The sequence below is a fragment of the Dermacentor variabilis genome, chromosome 3 (assembly GCF_050947875.1).
Source record: "Dermacentor variabilis isolate Ectoservices chromosome 3, ASM5094787v1, whole genome shotgun sequence".
Lineage (NCBI taxonomy): Eukaryota > Metazoa > Arthropoda > Arachnida > Ixodida > Ixodidae > Dermacentor > Dermacentor variabilis.
The window spans coordinates 193,055,561-193,062,578 of NC_134570.1; the positions used below are offsets into that span (position 1 = coordinate 193,055,561).

Genomic DNA, 7,018 nt, shown 5'->3' on the forward strand with positions numbered 1-7,018 from the left:
AGGACGTGTTGTCCGAAATGGTAATTACGGTGTGAGGAAAAGCGACGTTATGCGAGAGCAGGACATCCGGATTAGGGGATACGATGTAGTCACCATCTGGTACAGGTACAACGGCGGAAACACCTATGTAGGTAACGGCGCGGTGAGGGAGGCGAATATGCTCAGTGGAACATAGCCGTATAGGAACAATTTCGGGAGGGTCAATAGCAGCAGGTAAAGCGAGTTGCACAACACCAGAAGAACAGTCTATCAAACCGGAATGTGTAGCCAGCAAGTCAAGGCCAAAGATGTGGTCGTGAGCCCCCCCCCCCCCCCCCTAGTGCTCTAGAACATAATACGAAACAGAAATAAAATGTCCGGCGACACTCACGCGTGGCGGACACGTGCCAATAACGGCTGGTGTTCCACTGTCGGCAACTTGGACAACAGGTGGCGGGGCAGGAGGGAGAACTTTCTTCAGGCGATTCCAAAGCTGAGCATTCATCATAGGTACTTGCGCGCCAATATCAATGAGAGCCGCAACAGGTACACCATCTTTGTTCACTTTAATGAGATTACGATGTGTGGGCAAGGTCAGAAGAGAAATTTTTCGTCGGGTCGGTTTGGCAGCATCACCTCGACCGGCTGCACCCATTACTTTTCCCGGAAGGGTGTGCCGGAAGGAGCTAAGGGACGGTGGTCGGTGAGATGGGGGCGATCGGGAGAAGCGACGACGTGGCGAAGGAGAGCGGGTAAGAAGAGAAGTGTCGCCAGAATTTACCGGCTGAGTTTGCAGGGGGAAATGAGAAGCAGCATGAGGGCCGTGGGATGGGTGGTAGGACCAGTGGGTCGAATTCAACCAAGACCGGCAGTGACGTGAAATATGGCCGATACGGTCACAAGTGAAGTATATAGGCTTGTCGTCTGGAGTGCGCCATTCGGCCAGGTTGCGATACCGCGTAGGGGCATTCAGGCTGCGGGTTTGTATGACAGAGCTGGACGGAGTGTAGTCAGGCCGATGAACTGAGCAGACGTTGGTCAAGCCAACGTTGGCGAATTCTCGGCGCACGACGGACTGGATCAATGAGACGGTTGCCTGGCAATTGTCGGGGCCATGGGTTGGGGTCGTGATAGGAGATGTGGCTTCTGTTTGACGTCGGATGATATGTAGGATATCATCAGAGCGATTGGGCGTGGGCGATTGCCGATGTCTTCGCAGGTGGACGTAGCAGCCGTGTTGGGAAGGCGGGGAAATGGCTGGGCAATGCCGCGACTCTTGGCTTCTTCAGACCGCTGGCATTCAGTAATAATGGCTTGCACAGTGGAAGAATTCTTGAGCGCAAGGAGAGGGAAGGCATCATCTGATATGCCCTTTATGACATGCGCAACCTTATCAGGTTCGGACATCTTCGAATCCACTTTGCGGCACAGAGCGAGCACGTCCTGGGTGCGCGTGAGGAAACATTCAGTGCACGTCTGGACACGCGAAGCGAGGTCTTTTTTGGCGGGGCGCTGACGTCCAACAGGCTTGCCAAACAAATCTTTGAGCGTCTGTTTACAAATGTCCCAGCTGGTAAGTTCCTCCTCATGGGTCTGAAACCAGACGCGTGCCGTGCCCACGAGATAAAATATCAAACTAGCGAGCATGATGGTCTGGTCCCAGTGGTTGCTGGCGTTCACCCGCTTATATAGTTGAAGCCAGTCTTCAACATCGGTGTCGTCGGTGCCAGAAAAGGTTCCTGGGTCACGGGGTTGTGCTAGAATGACGACGGGGGCGGGTGCCGACGGGCCCGAAGCATCCTCGCCTTGAACTGGCATTGTAGATGCAGGCAAGGAGCCCTCGCTGCGTAAGTCTGTCTTGATAATGACCCCGCAACCTCCACCAAAAATGTTACGGGGTTAAAAACAGGTAGACGTATATTTACAGGATATTTACAATAATTGTAGCAGCTGACAACATCGTAGACAGCGCGCGAAGTCCAGAGCGTCGTCTTCTTCCGACAAAGATTAAAACATCTTCTTCGTCAGCTTGTCACAATATGATCGAGTGTCAACCAACGACGAAATGGTACTCCCTCCAGGTGGAATACCTGTCAGGGGCACGGAGAGCTATGCAAGAAGCCATGAAAGTTAAATGCACAAGAAAGTCGTGACTACCGACATTGCGACATTTATGACAGAAGAATCAACTGCCTAAGTACCATACGTGCAAGGTTCGTTGCCTATAACAGTTTGACGTCATATCAGCATTGATCGCTTCTCCTCGGCTTCCCAGCTCGTTAGGCAAGATGATGCCTCGCATTAAGTAAAGCGTTCGTTTCAAAGATTGAACTCACCCGTCGTGGTAGCGTAGTGATAATGGGGTTGAGCTACTACAGTACACTGTATCGCTACTAAGCCCGTGGGCACGGCATCCATCCTTGGTTCCGGTGACCGGATTTCGATGAAGGTGAAATGCTGAAACGCCAGTGTACTGTGTTTTGGATGCACGTTAAAAATACGCAGCTAGTCAAAATTAACCCGGAGTTCCCCAATATGGCGTGGCCTATAATCGAACCACCGTTTCGGCGCGTGGAACCCCAGAATTTCATTTTTTTAAAGGACAAGCTACACGTACACTCGCTGGCGTGTCAAAGCTCACGCCCTCGCGCAAATACGCATGCGCACATGGTGAGGAACAGATCGTACGCGTCGAAGCGCGGCGCGTGCACAGACACCTACTCCGCACAAATATGAGTGCTCTGGCTGCCTCATAAATATACGAGACCATATCTACCAAGGCGATAATAATGAGCCAAGTGAGTGCACTTGCCGCGCCTCTTATAGGTTAAACTGCCATTCATCACGAAGCACGGCAAACGTAAGGCGCATGGTTGCGAGCTTTCGCACGCCGGCAAGCGTACGTGTAGTATGGCCTCAATGGTTCAGGCGGCCGCATTCCCACAAAGGTGAAATACGCAACAACGCGTATACACTGCAATTTTAAAGCCGAGTAATAAATCACAGTTTCGCGACTTCATGTTGTAGAGCCTGTAACTATAGTGTATGTCATAGCCTAAGTCGCACCTCATAGAAGTTAAGGCTAACCAATCGACATCACCCCACTAATCGGTGCAACATTTCCATAATGTTACCAGCTTCATAAAAACTTCAGTGCCATTCCGCACTGTGAAGGTGGAGGACCAGTGAAGCTGTCTATGTGGGCCTCTTAATGGCGAATTGTACATTGCCTTGCATAAAATGCCGTATGCTTATACATGGAAGGTGAGCTGCGACTAGTCCGTGATGTTGAGCCTCGGAAGATGAGGAGCAATCGGGGGGTATACACTTCCATGTAGTGTTGTAAAACGCGGCACGACACCTTTTACCGGCACGTAGAACAGACATGCACCTCACCGCACTCCGAGGGCACACATTGCTTCACGGTAGCGGAGGAGATCGTGCGTTTGTCGACGTCCCGCAATGCAGTAATCATACTTAGGTCACTCGAAAACCACAAGCGGTCACACACAACACAGGCTACACAAGACTGCTTCCTCACAAACTCCCTCTGAAACCTAGCCATGGCTTCGGTGAAACGTTCAAAGTTTGCGGGATCGGGGCCACATGGGCGGTTCGCATTTCTGACCACCTCGCCGTTCTGGCGGGCAGCACGCTTACGGGACTGGCATCACAGGAGAGCGGAAAGAAAGGAAAGCACATACGCAAGCACTTGGAACGCCCACAAACGGAGGGCGGTGCGAACGTAGATATTGCCGATGCGGATCAATGTGTAGCATCTGTTCGTATCAGCCTAATACCTGATACGTCTTGTATGTGGACCTACGATATTAAACTTACTTTTGCAAAATGGCGGAGTGCGTAAAGCCTGCTTCACCTCCGCTACGGTTCGGCCCGGTATTGGACTACCTTCAGGATCGGCCTACGTACGGGGAGAAATTCTCGATCTACACGGCTCGATAGACGCACGCAGTTTTTTCCAGAACTTAGCCATATACACCTTCGCTGTAAAACACACGTTCCGGTGCACACGAGAATGCTGTGTAGCAGTGCGCGCAAGGCACATATCGGTTCAAAGTTCTAGCTGGTTTCGGATCAAATCGGTTCACGCCGTCGATCTTGCTACACTGACGCACTTGTTCGGAGCCATCGCCGCAGATATATCACGAGGCCTTGGAGGCGGTGTTGGCTTCCTAGCGGCGGTTAACGCCCCTTTGTAAACACGCGAATGAAGCTTAGCAGTACGAAGCAAGCTTCGGTTGAAGAGCAACGGTGCGCTGAAAATCTGGACAAATTTTAGATCTTGTGAAATCTCATCAGCGTATTTTTAGGTCCACTGCCGGACGAAGAATTCTTCCAGCGATCTACCATTACCCCTTACCAGCGCTCGCTGATTCTAAGTTGTTCTTGCAAATATTGTAAATTCCTTATGATTGTTATTTCGTTATGATTGCTTTCTCCGTTTCATCTAGACCTCGATATATTGTGGTAGTCTGAAATGGATGTATATGCGTAGTTTTTGAAGTTAGCGTTCTGAAACTTTCGCGGTCATGTTCTCCACCTGTTGTGATATAATCAGCTGGCCCGGGCGGTCTTTGAGCTGCATCTAGCAGCTTTATGCTATGCGTCCCCTCTCCCTGACTAAACTTAACTGTGAGTCAAATAAACATTCCATGACATCACCTAATTTTCGGCCGCCTTCGAGAGCGCATCCTTTCCCTTAGCTCTATTAACAATACCGAACTCAATTCTTTACCGCACGTTTCATTTCTTGTTACTTTGAATCATTTGCACCTACGTGGGCTGTCAGGGCTACCCAGTAGCACAACAGTTCTGGAAAAATGCAAAAAAAAAAAATCCAAGAACAATAACGTTTATTTTTTCATAAAACTCCATGCATTGTTGTTGATGCTGGGAGAACGGTGAATGAAATGGATAAGAAACTAAAGAAGAGGACCAAGGGCACACTCGGCGGTACTGCTTCACCTTGCTGATTACCTTAGAGTTGAACTAACAAAAGCGTCATAAAGAAGTCCGGGAACGTAGCCACAAAAAAAATTCAATCGTACTTTTTATATGTTAGCGCTACGGGCTCAGTGAGGTTGCCTTAAAAAGTAAGACCGATATGTTCTAGTTTACACCATAGGATATAAATTGCGGTCTTGTGTAGGTCAGGCATGCTATTTCCCTCTCTACCTCTCTGTCAGTCCGTCCGTCCGTCCTTCCGTCTGTGTGTCTTTCTGCCTGTCTGTCTTTCTGTCTGTCTGTGTCTGTCTGTCTGTCTACACAACGCAAGAAATCATACAAGGCTCTATGGATTCACAGCAAGGAAATAAGCGTAGCTGCTTAGCGTGGCATATTGCTAACGTATATCGACCGCGATGAATACCTACCAGGCTGGGGAACCTTGACATTGGAGAGCTGAGGACATTCGGCGGGACGGCGTAGCAGCTGGTCTCGTCCTCCATGGAGCTGACCGATGAGATAGTGATTACTATGTCGGCCATGAATGTACTGCAGCAGGAGAGTACACATGCATACTGCTGTATGGTCATAATCTATTACGGCGCACGTTTCGAAAAAGGACGCATAAGTAGCAAAGGCTATTATGTTTAAAGGTAGGCTTCCAATGAACACAAAATTATTCAAGGGAAACACAAGATGATAACACTTATAGAGACATCGGGTAGGTCACCCTAAGACTGCTTACTTGATATTCATGAGACGGCATCGTATTCGTATGGTCCGGAAGAGTACTGACCACTTCGCCTCAGTAAACGTACATCTTCAACCCGGTACATGAACGTTTTTACATACAGGGTTCTGCATTATTCACTGCGCCTGTTCTAAAAAAAGGTTTTGCTCTCACGGCTGCGCTGTTCTTGCTCAAATTTTGCGGTAAAATCGCATTTCCGAGTCTACATCTTTGAATAGAATGATTACCGCAGTTAACCGGAAGATTTTAAAGAAAAACGTGGGAATTTGCCTTCATTTATGGGGGTGCGAGCGGCTGCAGCGACGGTGCTATCGCAAACTTGTATGCAGAAAGTCGCCGGTCAGGGAGGTTTGCCGCGTGTTCCAGGAGCGGGCAACGCGCGTCAAACCCAATTAAACCTCGTTGACCGGCCGCTTTCTACAGTTGCTGGCAGGTGGTGACAGGTTTATAAAGTGCCGCCACTGTAGCAGCTCGCATCCCCATAAGCATGGGTACCGACTACGGTGGCACAAACCACATCCGGAGGTCTCCGCGCCCCCCTCCCCTCCCTCTACGGCGATCCCAAAGACCCCACCACCTAAAGTGTCTTTACCAGAGTTTTGTTACGCCGATCATTTAAGGTTCGTTTTTTTTTGTAGTTGCCTCAACCTTTCCACTTAAAATTTTATTGCGGCTAAAAGCCTTGTGCACCATTGCTGGCGCGGACGTGCGCGGCTTTTATTTCCTATTTTCACGTTATTTCTGCAAACGCTGCCCATAGGAGGACAAGCTCGTTAAAGCATCAGCTGCGGCTACCTCATCCGTATTTGTTTCACTTCAGCGTTTTCTTTAATATGTGCACTGTGAAAACCATGCACAGCCACAATACGTGTAAAGGTATACACAGGACAAAGCTCATTTTATTTTTAATAATAGTTAAATATAGGGTTTTATGTGCCCAAACCACGGTTTAACAATGAGGCTCGCCGTAGTGCGGGACTCCGGAAATTTGGACCTCTTGGGGCTCGTTACCGTGCCCAAATATGACATTTAGGTAACGTATAGAAGATAGGACCGGCCGCTTTCATGCTGCGGCCGATCGCTATTCTCGCGCCGCTATATATATATATATATATATATATATATATATATATATATATATATATAACGAGAAGAGAAGGGGTTAGCAGTAACCGCGGGGCTCCGTTTTTTATTAGTCCTATCATAAGAAGCCAACAAACACTGACATCAACGAGAACGAGGGGAAATTACTTGTGCTTTATAAATCAAATAAAGAAACGATAAATTCATAGAAATGAAAGTGGTGGATCAAAAAACAACTTG

At 48.7% G+C, this 7,018-nt stretch overlaps 1 pseudogene; it reads left to right on the forward strand.

The window, feature by feature from the left end:
- Positions 1 to 3,728: 3,728 nt before the first annotated feature.
- Positions 3,729 to 3,910, forward strand: LOC142576933 (U2 spliceosomal RNA; annotated as a pseudogene).
- Positions 3,911 to 7,018: the final 3,108 nt, after the last annotated feature.